The 20537-nt window shown below is 34.4% G+C and overlaps 1 protein-coding gene and 1 non-coding gene across 6 annotated transcripts in view; one reads left to right on the top strand and one right to left on the bottom strand.

Annotated features, from left to right (window-relative positions):
- The window catches only part of CTNNA3 (catenin alpha 3), a 1675875-nt gene that overhangs the window by 702435 nt on the left and 952903 nt on the right, over positions 1 to 20537 (top strand). The window lies entirely within an intron of this gene.
- On the bottom strand, positions 12837 to 12940 carry LOC127484318 (U6 spliceosomal RNA). The gene has a single exon (XR_007911187.1). It is a non-coding gene; the product is annotated as a U6 spliceosomal RNA (small nuclear RNA).

Genomic DNA, 20537 nt, shown 5'->3' with positions numbered 1-20537 from the left:
CCCAGTTTACACGCAGAGAGCTGGAAGAGAAGAGGAGCAGCCGGGACATGAACCAGTGCCTGTGGGGGATGCCAGCGCTGCAGGCAGAGGCTTAGCCTGCTACGCCACCACACCAGCTCCTCTACCACATTTTAATATCCCATTTGTTATACATCATACATCACTGACATTCTGTATTTTAACTAATAAAGTACTTTCCCCAATAAACGCATGTGATACAGATATTATTAAGAGCTTAATGTTTGTGATCCTGTTGATAATAGAGTTTTGTTAAATGATTTCTTTTCATTTTTAATTAATTAGATTCATATGCATTTCTGTATTTTAATTATATCCTGATCTTCATCAGAATATTAACAATTCTCCAGATTATCTTTGATTTCCAATCTGCTTGCTTTAAGGACTCCATTAAAAACCCTATCTGGTCACATATGGTTATGAGTGAACATATCTGACTTAGATAAATGGATGAGAATTTTCCTGGCTGGGCCATTAAAATGATCTCTTGGTGCCTTTCTGGAAAGAGAAACAAAATGAGACCTTACAAGGTCAATACAATACATCCACCCCTCTTACCTGAAGATGCATTTATGCAGCATCAATCCATATTCTCAGATTTTATTGCATTCCTCACTGTCACTTCCTGCAGAGGTAGCCCTAAGCTAAATTTGAAAATGGGAAAATCTAACAACTCTTACAGTATAATCTTTACTGGCATAATTCCGAAGCCCAAAAAGACTATGTGACTTTAAATTTTTTTCTTTTTTTAGTGGAAATTTTAAAACACGCAGCAGAATAGAGAGAATGATATACTCAACATCAACTTCAGTAATTATCAGTATTTTGCTAATTTTGCTTCATCTACTCTCACACCTCTTCCCACATACATCCACATTTATATTTTGTTCTAGAGTATTTTAAAAGCAAATCTCCAACATCATAGAAGTAGATGTTGAGTAACAACCTATTCATTCATTTAGGCAGAATATCCAGTCCCAAATGGATATTTGATATACTTATTTACTCATGGTAGGTTTTTTTTTTGCTTTTTTTTTTTTTTTTGGTTTGTTTTGACAGGCAGAGTGGACAGTGAGAGAGAGAGACAGAGAGAAAGGTCCTCCTTTGCCGTTGGTTCACCCTCCAATGGACGCCATGGCCGGTGTGCTGCGGCCGGCGCACTGCGCTGATCCGATGGCAGGAGCCAGATACTTCTCCTGGTCTCCCATGGGGTGCAGGGCCCAAGCACCTGGGCCATCCTCCACTGCACTCCCTGGCCACAGCAGAGAGCTGGCCTGGAAGAGGAGCAACCAGGACAGAATCCGGTGCCCCGATTGGGACTAGAACCCGGTGTGCAGGCGCCACAAGGTGGAGGATTAGCCTAGTAAGCCACAGCAACGGCTTACTCATGGTAGTTTTAACATTTGAAGGGCTTTTGAGTAATGGGAAGCTTAGAACTTGGAGGGAAAAACATATTTCCATTTAGGGTATTTATATTAATTGTGAATTTAGTAATGGGTGAACTGGTGAATTTTGGAATAAGAAATAATAATAAAGTGCCATATGAGTCTATGCTGGTTTAACATCCCTCTTATCAGAATTCATGCTATTCCATTATACTTGCCTTTTTACCCTTCGGCAGCAAGCAATTATTTTATGTTGTTCTTTAGTAAATAAACCTGCTCATTTGTGTGTTGACAGAGGTATTCTAAGAGAAGCACAAAAAAATCCTATCAGAGAGCAGCAGTAAAAATTCATTTGTAATCATGCATATTAAGAGAAATCAATTGCCTAGCTTTTCATTTAGAACAAATTCCATGAAAGAACATGTGACACCTGTGTCACACTGTAAAATTTATAATGCTATGTGTTTATATATATATCTAAATTTCTTATAATTTCTCATAATGGAACAAAGGAGTTTTAGAGTGACTGTAAAAGCCTCTTAACCAAATTTTTATCTTAATATTCGATGTTTTACTTTGTGTGTTTGTGCTTTGAAAGAAATCAGTGTTTTTATGGCATCGTAGTAAACAATTTGCTATATTCACTTTACACATAATCTGATTTAACAAGGATTTTTGAAGAAAATATTCCATTGTATCTTTATAGCATTGTGTAGCATATTTCAAAATTTGACTTATTAACAAGTATACCAACTTTAATAATTAATTCTCCAGCCACCAAGAAGAGAAGGATAATAGAAACATTGATTTTGATAAGAAGCAGATATCCCATAGGTTAGTTGTATTTTTGTTTCTGAAACTATCTGATTTTTTGATTTTTGATTTTAGACTGCAGACCTAAGAGATATTAAATTCCTAAGAGATGAGGAACCCTGCATAGTTTCGTCATGTAGCAAGAATGAAAACCTATGGGTTCTTGTGCCATACTAAAATATATCAGCACATTTGAAGACTCTCTTAAGCCAGCTGAGAATCCTTATATTGGTTAATACTTAGTAGCTATAGCCACCCCTTGTGAAAAGTTCCTTTGAAACTGTGGCAGAGTGTTTAGGAAACTCCTGTGGCTAACAGTAGAGCCCCCACATGTTAACATTTTAATTCAAACAAAAATGACTTTGTCCCTAGAAGCAAATGACACAGGTCCTTAGCAAAGATGCAACTTCTTTTTCTGATACTTGCTTGAGAATTCATTTATTTATTCAACAGAGAGTTATTAAGCTTTTAACACTATTCTTGGTGCTAGGGATACAATAGTGAATAAAACAAAGAACCTACCATCAGAGGGCTTGCATTGTAGTTGGTTAACAAAATTAAAAAAAAAGGCAAACCTCATAGCTACCCACTACAATGTTAGCTAGTGGTAAGTGCTCTGAAGAAAAATAACAAGGGTAAGCCTTAGTGACAGTTTAATAGGATGATCAGAAAATCCCTTTCTGAGGAATTCACAGTTGAGAGCAAGGGAGCAACTGCCATGACTCAGTCTTCTCACTAAGAGACTATGTCATTTCTCAACTCATGTAAGAGGCCCAAAGTCCAAACAAAGGATTCACACACCTTTTCTCAAAGTACCTCCTTACCTCTCCTTTGCTGATTTGTTTTCATTTCTAGTACATTGTCTGTGTCCTGTCTGCATGTTTTTCCACTTATCAAGAGATGAATGTGCTGATATTAGCAGGTAATGCCTTACAGAATTAGCTTGCTTTGAATACTTTAAAGTTAATGAGTAAGTCTGAGAAACAGAAAATATGAAAGAATCATAGAGAACTGAATTTTATTCACAGCTTGAAAAGCAGATAGGACAAAAGGATTGTCTTAAAAACAAGCAAGCCTTGCTCCTACTTTTCAGTTCCTTGACCAATTACTCTTCAGATCCAATAATTGCATTTTAGCTACTATTATTTTTTCATAATAATTCTGAGTTTTGTATATATTTCTTGCAATTATAATTGAGGATGTACTATTATATATATTCCCACATTAATATGTTAAATTGTTACCAAATTAAATAACCAGTATATAACTCGTGATGACTTTGTAAATAATGATGCTGATGGTTAAATGACTCACTAGATGTTTCCATCCTTATTCAACGTTTGTTTTTCTTGAAATTAAGAACTGTCCATATTTTTCCTTTTTCTTTTTCAGTTTGTTCAGTTTTGTCTGCACCTAGTGCTAGTTGTTTGTCCCAGTATTTTAATAGATTCATCGAGTGTCTAAGGTTTTCAAATAATCAAACACTTCAGCTAAACCTTTCCACTGGCAGCATTAATTCTCTGCTGTGGTACCCAGTGGCGCCCCTCACCATTCCCCTCACAAGATCCCCATTTCCCACCTTCCCATGTATTATTTTGCTTAGTTTACTGTTCAATTTCTTGAAGTACATTAACTACCGGATTCCTAAAGACGGGTGCATGTGAAGTAAACATGTAATGTCTGAATTTTTTTTAGTTCACCATCACTGATGGATGGTTTGCTGTATTCGCAGTTCTGGATTGTAAATCATTTTCCCACGCAGTCTTTGAGATGTTATTGCATTGTCTTCACGTGCCCAGTTTTGCTGTTGAGAATTAGAAACTGTTCTGATTTCCAGTCCTTTGGGTATAATCTCTTATTTTATTATTTTCTCTCTGGAAGCTTTTGTTATACTTTATTTTCCCAGTGTTTAGAAATTGTACAGTGTGCCCCTTTTCATTACCTTTCTATACTAAATAGTCCTAAATCTGGAAACTTGTGTCCTTCCATTCTATAAAAATTTATTGTATATTTTGAAATTGCCTCTCCCCATTTTCTTTGGTTTCTCTCTGAAACTTCTGTTGGGTAGATTTTGGATTTTTAGATTAATCTTTTTCTGTTCTTTCCTACTTTCACTTCTTTATCTTTTTAGCATACTTCAAGTTGATTTTTCCATTTTATGCTATAATCATTTGTTTATTTTCTAAAAGTTAAGAGATAGGTGTTACGGTGAAGTAGTTAAGCCACTGCTTCGGATGACCACATCCTATACTGGACTAATGGAGTTTGAGTTTAGGCTTTGCTTCCAACCCAGCTTCTTGCTAGTATGCACCCTGGGTGGCAGCAGGCTATGGCTCAGGTACTGGGTCCCTGCCACGTACTTGGGAGACATAAATAAAGTTCCAGGCTCCTGGCTTTGGCCTTTCCGAGGCCCTGCTGTTGTAGGCATATGGAGACTGAATTAGTAGGTGAAATATATATCTCTTTCTCTCTTTTTTTCTCTCTCCCTCCTCTAGCCCTTCCCTCCTTCTCTGTTCTTCTGCCTTTCAAATAAATAAATAAAACAATAAAAATTAGATTGCCAACAAACCATGCGCAACCAAATTCAGCAATGATGCTGCTACATTAAACAATGTAAAAAAAGTTTTTTTTTAATATATAAAGGGACCCATTCACACCATTTGTTTGTTTATTGTCTACAGCTACTTTTACTCTCTGCACGGCAGAATTGAGAGATTTTAAGTCCTGCAAGCTTATGCCTTGCACCCCAATGGAAGTTGATGATCATATTTATTAGCTCCATAGTTCTTTTCTTCATTCTCTTTTTGCTCCATTTTCATAGTATACTGTGTTCCTTTTATGGATATTAAAATTAGATTCTTTTTTATTTTTTGACTCTGAGGCTATTATTTGGACTTTTTTGAAGAATACTATTTGCTGCAATGTCACTATTTTCTTTAGGCAATTTAGTCAGTTATTTTGGCCTATTTCATGTTGGAGGTTTTTTTTTTTCAGCTGTTATGACTTTTTTTGTAGAAAAAATTTTAAAAAATTAAAAAAGACTTTTTTGGAATTCACTCAGATTAATGAGTGAGGTACTAAAAGCCGATAGAAAGTCAGTTGTATGTGGGTGGTTTTGGCTGTGGATTTCATGTCAGGAGGATTAGACAGTGAACTTGCTTTATCATGAAGTCTCCAGCTGTATGTATGTAGATTCCCTGTCTCCCCGTAGCCTCCAACTGTCCTTCCCAGAGAACACTGCACTGAGGGCAAAGCAGGAGAAGGGTGCTGAGAGATCCAAGTTCATTTTGTACATCCTCTTGTTATTTTCCTCTTTTCAATCCCAGGCCTCACTGCTATGCCTGGTAACCTTGGCTCTAACAGTTGAGGTTTGAATTTGCTAGAAATTAAACTCTTCTGCTGTGCTAGCAGGAAGGGATAGACTTTCACTTGCTTGCAGTAAAGATGGATATCTGACAGTTGATCATTCTCCTTAAATACTTTAAAGTAGTCCCCAAATTTAAATGATCCCCTACTTCTGGTTATGCTCAGGACTTTGTTGAATAGCATAGGATCCCTCTTCAGTAAGTGCTTAGGTTGTTCCTTGACTCTACTCATCTATCATATAATCTGTGACTTTAAAAAATTTTATAGAAATTTGTTCATCCATCCTTGTATACTCTTTTTCCTCATTTGTGTTCATCATTATATTTATTTTAAGGTGGAACAATGATAGTGTGCAATTAGTCTGCTATATATATTTTTTTAAATTCTCAAGATAGATTTCTGGCCTGGCAGGTGGTGGTGGGGTTAGGGAAGGAGACTAGCAAAGCTACCATGTAGACTAGGACTGTAGCCCACAGACGGACATGGGAGTTAGAGGTCTTTAATTGTAAGTTTGAGCTGCTGTCCCCCTTTGCTACCCATCTCTTGCTTTCAGTATTGTCATTATAATGACTGTTTTTGTGTATATATTTCTCTAAACAATCTTTTAAATCATTAGGAAACTGGTATATACTATATAATTCAGAGAGTATATCTGCATTATTTCATTTACTTTTCAGTGGGTTGTGATTAAAATGTTTTCGTAATTGTTCATTTATTTGTGAACTTTGACTCATCACTTTTGAGAGGTTTCTCCTGCATCATCCTTGTAGTCTAGACCAGACTGTCCATTTCTATAAGCTGGCAGCTTCTAAAAGTGCTAGAAAAAATACATTGTAAAACTTCCTTTTGTGTATGTTTCTTGCTTTGAATCCTGAGGGCTTATAGCTAATGGAAAGAGTATGACTTTCAGATCATTGTGTTTAAGAAAGCTAATTTTTTGTAGCCTTTTATATTTTGTATTTATCATAACTGCTTGCAAATTTAAACATTTTCAGTACGTATAAGTGTGTTTAATTCACCTGAGTCCAATGTTTTCTCAAAAGAATGAGCTTATAATTTTATTTTGTAATAGAGGTAGTATAATTTTATGTAAATGTTTCCTTAGGAAACCAACAATACCCTGATCGAAATCTGCATTTATTTTCCTGCTATTTTGTATCAAAATTATGTTTTAATTTATTGCTTATGCTTTAAAATGAATTTTCAAATTGAAAAGTATATACTTTTCTATTTTCTAATTTTATTTGTGATTTAATAGTAAAAAAATTAGAAAAATCTGACTATGATACATGTGTGTATAGTGGTAGCGGTGGTGCCAGTGGTAGTGATGTTGGTGGTGTACATATATGTATCTACATTTCTAGAGTATACCTTTACAGGTAAATTTAATATTTTAAGTAGACATTTATTTATGAAATTATATATTATTCAGACTGGACTTTCTTTTAAAGGAAATAGCCTATGTTGATTTAGTATATTTTTTTCTGTTTATAGTGTGTAGTTAAAACAATGAAAATATTTTTCATTTAGTTTTTTATAATCTTTAGTTTTGATGCTTTTCTTCTGAGATTTCCTGGGATTTTGCCTCAAGAAACCAGGACAATTAGGCATGCCATCATATATTCAAACAATTAGTACTAATTCCTAAGATTTGTATATATTTCTGTGTATACTTCTACATGACTTGAGAGGTTTTACATAATTTAAGTGGCTTACAAGCTTAATAAGTTAAACTTGGAAATTTTTAATAGAATCAATAATAGTGATATAAAGTCTTATAAGACTTAACAGAATTGGAAGGGAATTTAAGATTATCTTGTCCAACTCACATTGTACAGATCAGAAAACTGAAGCTCAGAGTACAGAAGTGACTGGCTAAGTTCATATATGACACAGATACAGAAATTTGAGTAGAACCCAGATGCTGTGACATTACCTATTTCTTATGCCCATTCTGTCACTTTAGAAGCCAAATCAAAACCTTTGTATCATGTGAAGAATGGTGGCAGACATTATAGATAATTTTTTGTTAACCTTGATAGAATTAACTAAGTAACTAGGATTTAAAATCTGCTTTGTTACATAGAAAGGAAACAAACAGGTCTTAAAAAAACTATTCTTTCTTTAAGTTCATTTCTGATAAAGGAGATCTCACAATTTTTTAGTTTAAAGAATAGTCTACTGGAAAACTTACATTTTAACAATTGCAATACAATGTATTTATATGGCATGTACATATGAATATAACCCAAAAGTGATTATGAGGAAGACACGATATGCCCCTAAGGAAGATTTTATGGAGAATGTAATGTTTGAGTTACACATTTCTGTCTACGGCCATACCTCCATGATTGTGACTAATCTCATCTGATTTCAGGAGCTAAGTAGGATCAGACCTGGTCAGTACTTAGATGGAAGATACTTACTTCTACAATTATAATGTGTTTATTCTATTTATTTGAAAGGCAGAAATAGGGAGAGAGGGAGAGGGGGAAACAGAGAGCTGTCTCCCATCCATGGTTTTACTTGCCAAATACCTGCAACAGCTAGGCTGGAGCAAAGGTATGAGAACTCAAACAGGGTTTTTACGTATGGGTAGAAAGGACTCAAGTACATGAGCCATCATGTGTTGCCTCCCCTGGGGGGCATTACCAGGAAGCTGGAATGCAGACTAGATCTGTGACTGGAACCGCAGCCCTTCTATATGAGATATAAGTACCTCAAGGTGCAACTTAATCACTATGCCAAATGATTGCCCCGAGATATGCATTTTAGAAGATTCTACCAGATGGAAACTGGGGGAACGCTGTCCTAGTAAGAGAAAAGTGTAAACATTGGAATAAATCCTCATAGGATATGGCTTGTTGAGGGAATGATAAATAATTTGGTGTAATTGTATTGTAGGTTGCACAGCATACTGGAGAGTGAATTAGTAAAATAACAAAAGGGTATCTTTGGGCTGGACAGTAAAGAATGTTGGTACCAGGTTGTATCCATTATTCATAAGTGGCCCTGCCTAAATCACCAGCCAAATCTTACAAAACATGACCCTTCACCATTGTCCTGTATCCTCTACCTCATCTGAGTATACTCAGGGTAATTACCTTTTTCCAAGAATAATCAAGTCATTGTCCAGATAAGAGATGACTTGGTGCGAAGAAAAATCAGAATTTTTCTTGCAAGAATTTTGAATATAAAAGTATCGAAAGAATGAGCTGATTAGCAGTGATGCTGAAAGAAAGTCATGCTGTAGCATTGTGGGCATTGAAGCTATCCTGTCAAGCCCACTCCACAGGAAGCAAAAAACATGAACAATAAGCTAGACCTCAGAGGCAAAACAGAGGTAAACACAAAAGAGGTGATGCAAATGGCGAACAATGAAGTGGTAGAGCACTGGAATGAAGCTAAGGTTCCCTTTCCAACACTGTTTGTATTTTTCCTAAGGGCTAGTTATTTGGTTTTATCAAACAACAAAGTGAACAAAATCCAAACACCCATGTGTGTCATGTGGATGAATCACAGTGAGATATTCATAATAGTTAAGCAGGACAACCGTGTATCAAACTTGTGATAGTGGTTTTTGACTTGGGGAGTAGGGGCAGGTGAGATTATTTTGCAGTTGACTTAGAATCAAGCACTTTGATATGGGATGTGGGCATCCCAAGTGGCAACTTAACTACCATGCCAAGCACTTGCTCCTAAATTTCTGTTCTTACAGATAATACATACTCAGTATGTGTTGTTGAATGGAAAACATCAAGGTGATTCAGAAAGAGATGCTTCCAAAGGTTTTATCATAATCTCTAGCTGATTCAAAAGTTTATACTGTCCAAGGTATAGTCAAGTATAAAGAAAAAATAAATACTTAGTGTAAAGAATGTTCAAAATTTAGATCAGTTAGCTAGAATAATGGTTGGTTTCTTTTTTTCTTTTACTATTTGCAGTCTCTATTAAGAAGTGTTGCAGGTGGATTTTTATTGTTCCTTCATACCCTTTCTACCTGAAAATTTTACTATGAGGGCACTTTAATTTGTCTCTGAAAACAATGACCTTGTATTCACAGAGAAACAACTCTTATGGGGTGTTAAAATGTGCTTGGGCAATTTGGGTACAGACTCCTTGTTTGGGGCTTTTACCTCCCCCTCTTTCTTAATCGTGTTATTATTGGAAGTGGCCTCTTGACTTAAGTGGGCTTTTATTGGGGATCTCAATGGAATATCTGCAGCCTTAAAGAAATTATCAAGAGTACAGTGTCAAGGAGGGGCTGGCTTTGGAATCCAGCTTAAATAAGTCTCAACTAAAGGATGTCGATAATTTGACCTTTGTGTGTCTAATTGCTACCAATTCCACTTTAGGTGTCAGAGGTAGAACTAAGGAAAAAAAGACACATTCCTACACTCATGGTGTTTACAATCTAGTATGGCATACAAATAATATATTTATTACAGTATTGACAATGATTGTTATCATAAAAAAATCATATGATATTTTGTGACTTCTCAGAAATGGCACTATCCTATCCAGACTCAACTTGCAAGAGCAAGAACTGAATTAAGTCCTTGGGAAGAAAAATTATTGTGATAAGAAATTAAATAATTAAAAATGGATGATTAATATATCAAACCATAGCACAGTTAGTATAATATTGTTAATTTTTATAAATTATCAAGGTTATTCTTAACAGTGAAGGTTGAGACAAGTTACGAAACTTGACCTAGCTAGCACCTCTTAGTGAATAACAATAATCTTTTGGACAGTGAAAAACGAGGCAAGAATTATTGGTCAGTATGTTTAAAAATCTATTTCATAAAGTCTTAGGTGGTCTGCACCATCCTTTTATCCTAAACACTTCTTTAAAACAGAGGAGGTGCAATGGTGACAGCTTGGATAAGATCCCTGTCTACAGATACCATAACTTGACTGAGACAAATGTGGACCTGTTGTCAGAAATAATTGTGTCTGACAGTTTATATGCTGCAAGAAACAGGCATGGAGTCACACTGTCATTGCAGAGGCTTCAGGTGGAAGCAAAGGCTCTTGAAGTCTCTGAGAAGCAGTATACTAAAGGGAAATGCTTTTATCTCACAAGGAAAAATCAGTGTGGAGTACTGGACCCAACTTTTTTGGTTTCTTCCCATAGGAAAATTAGGTGTCTTACACAGTTAGGCCAAGAAGTTTGGTATGTGATATGCACTAACTTCCTTGACTTTCCAATATCACAATCAATTTGAGGCCATCAAATAGAGCTTCTAGCCAAACCTTTCAGGAAGACAATTCCCAGATGTGCTATGTGTAGTGAAGCAAAAATAATGTCTACTGGAGTAATAATGTAACTTCTCTATAAAATGCATTCTTATGGTTAGAAAACTCATGTTGATATTTTGAGGTTGGTTTCAAACTTTTTGGTCAATTTTTAATAGGCTTCATGATGTCCATTTTATGGCAAAGGATAATTTAGATTCCTTTTAATTTAATTACTTAAAGCATCATTCTCAAGCAAAGCCCAGGAAGCCTTCATTTATCCAATCTTCCTGTGATAATGGCATGTATATGTTTACATTTGAGGGGGGTAAATGTTCCCAACCCTTAGATATTCATGGTGTGCAATGAACTACAATTGACAATAGGGTCAGATGAGATTTTCAACCATTTTGCAAACTCCTAGGATATATTATTCTGAAAGTTTCTACTATGGGATATTGAATGATCCATGTTTTTCAAGAGCATCATGCAAGTTTCTTTTCTTTAAAATGAAAACTTCTGAATATAAGGATCTCAAGGAATTAGTGAAGGGATACTAGCTAGCCTTTTCAGAACAGACAACAGCACATATTTTTTATTTTTCAAGTTTAGTTATTTCTATTTATTTGAAAGAACAACACAGAAAGGGAGAAAGGAAGGGAGTTTGGGGGAGAGAGAGATAAAGAGAGAGAAAGAGGGAGGGAGGGAGGGATGGAGGGAAGGAGGGAGGGAGAGGGAGCGCATGTGCATGGGAGAGCCCTAGCTTCTTTCTGCTTGTTTGCTCTCCAAATGGTCCCAACTGTTGGGACTGAAACCAGGAGCCAGGAACTGCAGCTTGTTCTTTCTGGTGGGTGGTATGGACCCGAGTATTTGAGTCATCATTTGCTGCTTTTCCTGGTGCACATTTGCAGCAAGCTGAATCTGCAGTAGAGGCAAGGGGGCTATTGCTATATTGCAGTAGGTTAATCCTCCACCTGTGGCACCAGCACCCCATATGGGTGCAGGTTCTAGTCGCAGCTGCTCCTCTTCCAATCCAGCTCTCTGCTACAGCCTGGGAAAGCAGTAGAAGGTAGCCCAAGTGCTTGGGCCCCTGTACCTGTGTGGGAGACCGGGAGGAAGCACCTGGCTCCTGGATCTGTTGCGGCCATTTGGGGAGTGAACCAACTGAAGGAAGACCTTTCTCTCTGTCTCTCCCTCTCACTGTCTGTAACTCTACCTCTCAAATAAATAAATAAAATCTTAAAAAAAAAAAAAAAAAAAAGAAGTAGAGGCATGACTTGATTCCAGGTACTCTGAAATGGGATGTGGTGTTCCAAACTTTAATCTTTAATTTTCTGTGATACTGTGCCTAGCATATATTTTTTAAACAGAGAAAACAGAGTATAGCTTTATTTTAATAAATTTTGTACCTCAAATATCTGAGATACAACCAAAAGTTATGAGGACCTGAAAGATAAGCTAGTATTCAGGAAGTTTACAAAGTAGGCATACAGAAGCAATTACTGCCCATTTAACTAGAGGTAGAATGTTGTACAGCTATTCTAGAGAACTTATTCAGCTGTTGACTTTCAACCCCCTTACTCCCTTATCAGGTCCTGGCAACCACCATTTTACTCCTTGTTTCTATAAGTTTGACTATTTTAGATACCTCATGTAAGTCAAGTTGTGTGACTAGTTTATTTTACTTATCATAATGTCCTTGAAGTTCATTTGTGTTGTGGCATATAGCAGAATTTCCTTTTTTCAAAAGATTGAATAATATTCTATTATATGTACATATCATAGTTTAAAAATTTTATTTAAGGTACACAATTTTTATTTTATATATTCAGATTCAGGAACAGAGTGATACTTCCCACCATACCCCGATTCCCGCCCATGCTCTCACCCTTCTGCCTCCTCCCTCTCCTGTTCCCACTCTTAATTTTTACAGAGCTCTATTTTCAGCTTGTTTTATACTTACAAGATTAACCCTACGCTAAGTACGGAGTTCAACAAATAGTATGAAGAAAAAAAATTATGGAACACCTCATGAATTTGCATGTCATCCTTGCACAGGGGCCATGCTAATCTCTGTATCATTCCAATTTTAGTATATGTGCTGCCAAAGTGAGCACACATACCACATTTTCATTATCCTTTCATCTGTCAGTGGATATTTAGGTCGTTTTCATATTTTGGCTATTGTGAATAAGGCTGTAGTGAACACGGGAATACGGATATCTCTTCAAGATCCTGATTTCAATTCTTTTGTATTTATTCCCCTAAATAGTTTTGTTATGTTTCATTTTTATTTTAATTTTTGAACATATAAAAGATAGTCTGGTGATTCCTTGCGAAACTAAAAGTAGATATTCTATATGACCTGGCTGTCTCCCTCCTGGGAATATACCCAAAGGAAATTATATTAGCATATGAAAGAGTTACCTGTACTCCCATGTTTATAACAGCTCAATTCACAATAGCTAAGTTATGGAAGCTATCTAGATGTTAAATAATGACTGTAAAAAGAAAATATGCTAAATATACGTGATGGATTGCTACCCAGTCAATAAAAAAATGAAATCCTGACTTTTGCAACAAAACAAATGTAACTGGAGTTCTTTATGTTTAGTGAAATTAGCCAGACCCAAAAAGACAAATATCAGATATTTTCTCTGAATTATGGTAGTTAATATACAGAGAGAGCTTTAAAAAAGTTAAATGTATATGAATGAAATTGACATCTTTGGATTTGGTTATTTTTATAGCCATTGTCTATATTACTGTTGAACAGTGATCTTTGTATGTCTTACCGATTGAACTCTTTATTTAGTAGAATATTAAGCCTTTATGTACAAGGTCAATTAAAAATATGATATCACAAAAATTAAAAATGAAAGGAATGGAGGAGAGAGGGAAAGAGAGAAGGAAAGTATAATTATATTCTTAGAAATGTATTTATGAACTACATTATTTCTGTATTTATATTAATAAAATCTAAATAAAAACACAATACTTATATATTTTATTTGAGGCAGAGTTCAATATTTTCACATATTTGCATAATGTAAACCAGTCAAACCCTGCAGCTACCCTTTCAATTTTTTTATCTCTGTTTTTTTTTTGTTTTGTTTTGTTTTTTTTTTTTTTTGGATCCTAGCTGTCCTTTCTCTCTATTGATTTTTAATTTTTTTTTTTTATTTTTCATTTTATTTGAAAGGCAGTGAGAAGGGGGCAGAGGGAGATGTTTCATTTGCTGGTTCACTCCCCAAATGCCCACAACAGCTGGGCAAATCTGCCAAATGGGTAGCAGAGTCCAAAGAACCTGAGCCAAGTGTTTACTGCCTCCCAGTTTGCACTTTAGCAGGAAGCTGGATCAAAAGCATAGGTTGGACTTGAAACCAGGTGCTCCAATATGGGATGAGGATGTTCTAAGTGGTGTCTTAACCACTACGACAAACACCTGCTCCTCATAGTTCTTTGTACTGTGTACAAAGTATATGTATGTATATTGATTGTGAACTGTGTTATTGAACACAAGAACTTGAAACTTGTATCTGACTGTTTTGGAACCCGATTTCCAACCTACTTCTATTCCCTCCCCCGACTCTTACCAACTTCGAGTAATCATTATTCTAAGTTCAGTTCAACTGTTTATTTATATTTTTACCTTCCACATATGAGAGAAAACATACAGTGTTTATTTTCCTTTGGTTTGTTTCATTTAACATAATAATTACAGTTCCATCAAAAAAGGAATTCATTTTTTATGGATGAGTAATATTTGATTGTGTATTCATACCACAATTTTCTTTTACTTTTTTATTTATATAATTACAAGCCTCATTTTTCAATCCATTAATAATGAAAGGACATCTAGGTTGATTCCATATCTTAGCTATTATGAATAGTGCAGTGCCTACACCATAGTTTTGAAGTGTTTCCCTATGTTTTCTTCCAGCAATTTTATAGTTTCAGGTCTTATATTTAGATCTTTGATCCATCTTGAGTGAACTTGTTTTATATCATGAGAAGTAAAGTTCTATTTTCATTCTCCTACATAAATATATCCAGTTTTCAAAGAAAGATTAATTGGAAAGACTGTCCTTTCTCCATTGTGTGTTCTTGGCAACTTTGCCAAACATCGGTTGGCTGCATGTGTGTGGATTAATTTCTGGGTTCTCTATTCAGTTCCATTGACCCATGGGTCATTTTTTTTAATACCAACACTATGCTGTTTTAAATACTGTAGCTTTATAGTTTGTTTTAAAATCAACTATTTTGATGCCTGAATCATAATTTTTTGGGGGACTCAGGATCACTTTGGCTAAACGGGGTCTTTTTGTGGTTCCATATAAATTTTAGTATTTTTTCTAATTGCATTAAAAATGCCATTGATGTTTTGATAAATATTGCATTGAATCTAAATATTACTTTAGGCAATATGGACATTTTAACATTAATTCTTCCAATCCATGAACAAGAATAGCTTTTGTTTTTTTGTGCATGCCCTTGCCTTTTCTTTCATCAGTGTTTCGTAATTTCATTGTGGATATCTTTCACTTATTTGGTTAAATTTATTCATAAACATTTAGTTTTGTAGCTGTTGTGAATGGAATTTCTTGATTTCCCTTTAAGCAAGATCATTATTATATCATTATAAAAATTCTTCTGTATTTTGCATGCTGATTTTGTATACCGTGACCTTACTGACTTGGCTGATTGGTTCTAATTGCTTTTTGGTGGAATGTTTAGTTTTTTTCCATGTACAAAATCAGGTCATCCTTCTGCAAACATGGATATTTTGATTTTCTCCTTTCCAATTTTGGTACATTTTATTTCTTTCTCTTCTTTAATTACTCTTGTTAATAATTCCAATAATATATTGGGTTAGAAGGATGAAAGTAGAAATTCTTGATTATTCTAGACCTAAGGGAAAATGCCTTCAGCTTTTCCAAATCAGTATGATATTGGTTGTAGGTTTGCAACTTATAGCTTCTATAGGGCTCCTTCTATATCTAATTCGTTGAGGTTTTATTTTTTTTATTCTAAAAGAATGTTGATCTCATCTAATGTTTTGTCTACAACTGTTGAGAGGATCATATGGTTATTGTTCTTCATTCTGTTGTGTGATTTTTTTAAAAGGTTTATTTTATATATTTGAAAGAGTAATGAAGAGAGGAGAGACAAATCTTCCATCTCCTGGTTCATTCCCCAAATGGTCCCAATAGTCAAGACTGGGCCAGGTTCCATCTGAGTTTCCTAAGCAGGTGGCAGGGGACCAAGTACTTGGGCCATCATCTACTGCTTTCTCAGGCACATTAGCAAGGAACTGGGTCAGAAACAGAGCACCTAGGACTGGCACAGACCTCTGATATGGGATTCCACCATCACAGATGGTGGCTTAGCCTACTGTGCCTCAATGCTGGCCCCTGTTGGTGTGATTTATAGCAATTATTGATTTGCATCTCTGGGACAAATACCACTTGTTCCTTATTTAGAATGTTTCTGATGAAGTGTTGGATGTTGCTTGATAATCTTTTGTTAAGGATTTTTGCATGTATGTTCATCAAGGATATTGGTCTATAGTTTTCTTTTTGTGTTGTGTCTTTGTTTAGTTTTGGCATCAGAGTAATGCTGGCCTCATAAAAAAAGTTTGGCAGAATTCCAACATTTTCAATATCTTGGAATAGGTTGAAAAGTATTGGGATATGTTTCTATTTAAATGTTTTGTAGAATTCAGTTGTAAAGCCATCAGGTCCTGGATTTTTCTCTGGAGACTTTTAAATACTGCTGAATATTGGTACTTGTCTATTTAGACTTTCTGTATCTTCCTGATTGATTCTTGATAGGTTGTGTGTATCTGGTAATTTTTTTTTCTTTGAGATGTTTTTGTATTGTTTAATACACAATACTTTCTTTTTGCAGTTTTATATTTTATGTATTATTTTGAGATAGCATATTTTTAATTTACATTATAGTCAATGGCTTAATACTTATTAAATAAAGAGCTCAACAAATAAGAAGTAAAAAGACCATAGTTTAGTAGAAAAATAGGCAAAGGCTATGAATAATAATCAAATGAAATGGTGTTCAACTTCACTCATATAAAATAAATTTTAAAATAGTCACAAAATCATTATAACTGTAGTAGTACAGTCCTGTTGTCTTACTTCTGTGGAATCAATTTTAATGTCTGCCTTTTCACTTCTAATTTTCCTTTGGTAGTCTGGCTACCGATTTTTCTATTTTGTTTCTCTTTTCAAAGATCCAGATTTTGTTTTATTGATCTTTTTATTTTTTTTTAGTTTTTTTTTTTTTTTATGCTTTAAACCTTATTATCATTTGCCTCCTGCTAATTTTGGGTTTGATTTGTTCATGTTGCTTTAAGTTCTGGAGGTGCATAATTAGATTGTTTATTTGAAATACTTCTTTTATATATATGTATTTATTTCTATTAAATCCCCTTGTATATATTCTGTTTTTGCTGCATTACACATATTTTGATAAGTTACATTTTTACTTGTTAAATACATTTTAAAATTTCTGTATTAATTTCTTTAATGATCAATTGGCTATTAGGAGCACGTTGTTCAATTTCCATGTATTTGTAAGTTTTCTGTTATTCTTGTTTTCGATTGATTTCCAGTTTTATTACTTTATGGTCTGAGAAGATACATGGTATAATTTCAATTTTTAAAAATTTAGTGAGACTCAACTGGTGACATAATATATGGCATATCCTAGAAAGTTGTCTTTGTTCTGATTGAAAGTATGTACATTTTGTAGCTGTTGAATGAAATGTTCTTTAAGTGTTAAGTCCATTTTCTCTATATCATGGTTCAGTGCTGATGTATTTTTCTTAATATCTGTCTGGAAGACTTGCCCATTGATGACAGTGGGATGTTGAAATCTCCTACCATTATAACACTGGAGTCTATTTCTTCTTTTAGGTCTAATAATATTTGATCTATGTATGTGGGTAATCTTGTATATTGCACATGTATTATATCTTCTTGCTGAGTTAATCCTCCGATTAATATATAAAGTTATTCTTTTTGTATTTTTACAGTTTTTTATTGAAAATCTGTTTGATCTGATTAAGTATAGCTACTATAGCCTGTTTTCAGTTTCATTTGTATGGTCTATATTTTTCCAACCTTTCATTTTCAGTCTGTATTTATGTTTAACTATGAAGCGTGTTTCTTGTAGGCAATATACAGTTGAGTCTTTTTTTTTCCAATCTATTCAGCCAACATGTATGTTTTGACAGGGGAATTTAATCCATTTACATTCAAGGTTTATATTCGTGGAACTAACTCCAGTCATTTGGCTGATGGCTTACTGATTGTTTTATATATTCTGTTCTTCTCTGCCTCACTTATTATTTTTATGTTTTGGAAGCTTTCTGTCATGGTAAGGTGGATTGTTTCTTTTATGCATATGCTTTGATTTTGAATTTTGCACTGTTACATATTTTCATGGTTGTTGCTATCATCTTCTTACTTCTAATGTAGGATTCCCTGCAGATACTTTTGTAGGGGTAGTCTGGTGGTAATGATTTCTCTCAGGTTTTATTTTTCTGGGGAAGACTTTATTTCTCCTTCACTTCTAAGGGATAGATTCACTGGATATAGTATTCTTGGTTGGAAGTTTTCTTTCTTTCTTTCTTTTTTTTTTTTTTCTTTCAGGACCTTGAATATATCATCTCCTTTTCTTCTGGCCTATAGGGTTTTTGCTGAGAAGTCCTCTGTTCATCTATCAGGTTTTCCTCAGTGTGTAACTTGCCATTTTTCTTATATAGTCTTTAGGATTCTCTTCTTGTTCTTAACTTTTGACAATTTGACTGTAATATGCGTTGGAAGTCTTTTTGGTTAAGTCTGGCTTTTATCATTTGGGCTTTCGGTATCTGGATGTCCATTTCTCTTTTAAGATTTGGGAAGTTTTCAGCTAGTATTTCATTCAGCAGGTTCAAAATGCCTTTTTTCCTTCTCTTCTTCATATATCCCTATAATACAAATATTTGTTTGCTTAATGGTATCATAAGTTTTGTAGGTTTTGTTTTTAATTATTTTTTATTAATTAATTTAATTCATTTAAAATTTTTTCTATTTTTTTGTCTGGGTTATTTCAAAAATCTGGTCATCAGGATCAGGAATTCTTTCTTACGCTTAGACTATTCTGTTGTTAAAGGTCTCAGCTGTATTTTTTTTGCTGTTGTTGATTGAAGTTTTTGGTTCTAAAGTTTCTAATTGATTCTTCTTAATTTCTTCCATCTCTTTGTTGTATTTCTCATTCACATCATGCATTATTTTCTTGATTGTCTATATTCTATTGCATCTCATTGAGTTTCATTCATTTTGAATTCATTTTACTATATATAATTTATATATGTACATATTTTATATAGTTATTAAATTTAAGAATAAGTTAAAAATTACTGTAGAATTATTTACAATGTGATAATAAAATTATTTACTATATTTATTATTTCTTTACAATTCTTATTTGTCTTAGGATATACCTCCCAAGACATTAAATCAATAATTTTATAATAAACTTAAAATAATTCATGTGGGTTTGATATACACACTGTTACATTTCTTTGTTTTATTTTGTGTTTAGTTTTTATGGATTTTTAGTAGGAATTATGTTTAATAATTATTTAAAACATTTTCATATTTCCAAATCCTTAAAATAAATCACCTTTGGAGAAATCTAGCTTCTTCTCGTTTCCTTGTAGCTTGTCCCATTTCCCATGGATGTTATCACTACTTTAATTTATCATTTAAAAAATATATGTATATAGGTAAGTCAAAAAGTTAATGGAAATTGAATTAAAATTGGGTTTATTTTCATGTAAAATTTTGAAATCCATGAATAGATTTTTCATATTGCACATTTCCATGAAAATATTGCCTACTCTGTGTATGTGTATGCTTGTGGGGAGTGGAGGGAGGGGGAGAGAGAGAGAGAGAGAAAGAGAGAGGATGTATGCATTCATATTTCTTCTTTCTTGCATAAAAGACAGCATATCATATATACAGTGATACACTTTGCTTGTTTTCATGGGAAAAATATATGTTAACATTATTTAACGATATTCCTTGTTCTTTTTACAAAAAAGTAGTCATTTTAATTAATTAATTTCCTTAATTAATTCAACATCTTTTAGCAAGAACTCTGTAAAATAAAGGTAATTTTTTCCTAGTGCTAAGAATACTAAGCCATGGCTTCTGTTGTGATGGAGGTTAGATGTGATATCAGAGGGGCCTAGGAGTAAAAGACACTGGTTAGAATGCCCACATCCCTCATCATAGTGCCGGGTTCAACTCCAGACTCCAGCTTTTAGCTTCTGGTTCCAGCTTCCTGATAATGCAAATCCTGCAGTGATGATGGCCATGTAGTTGGTTTCCTTCCACTCAGTTGGGGAACCTGAATTAATTTTCCAGGGCTTTTGAAGAGTGAACCATCAGATAGGAGTTCTTTTCTCTCTTCCTATCTATATTTATCTTTCTACCTATCTCTCTGCCTTTCAAAAAATAATAAAAAGCTGCAATGGCAGAGAGAGACATAGTAGCCCGAGGAGTGACAGCAAACTGGGAACAATAGAGGCCTAGAGCTGAATTCCAAGGAATGAGCAAGAGTTGAGTAGGTGTAAGGTAGAGATGGGAAGCTGAGGCATGTCTGAAGGGGGGCTTCTATGTAGTCTCAAGGATGTAGAAAGGTAAC

This window comes from Oryctolagus cuniculus, chromosome 15 (genome assembly GCF_964237555.1).
Source record: "Oryctolagus cuniculus chromosome 15, mOryCun1.1, whole genome shotgun sequence".
NCBI lineage: Eukaryota > Metazoa > Chordata > Mammalia > Lagomorpha > Leporidae > Oryctolagus > Oryctolagus cuniculus.
The sequence above is the reverse complement of the archived record's forward strand: the minus strand, read 5'-3'. Positions and strand labels throughout refer to the sequence as shown.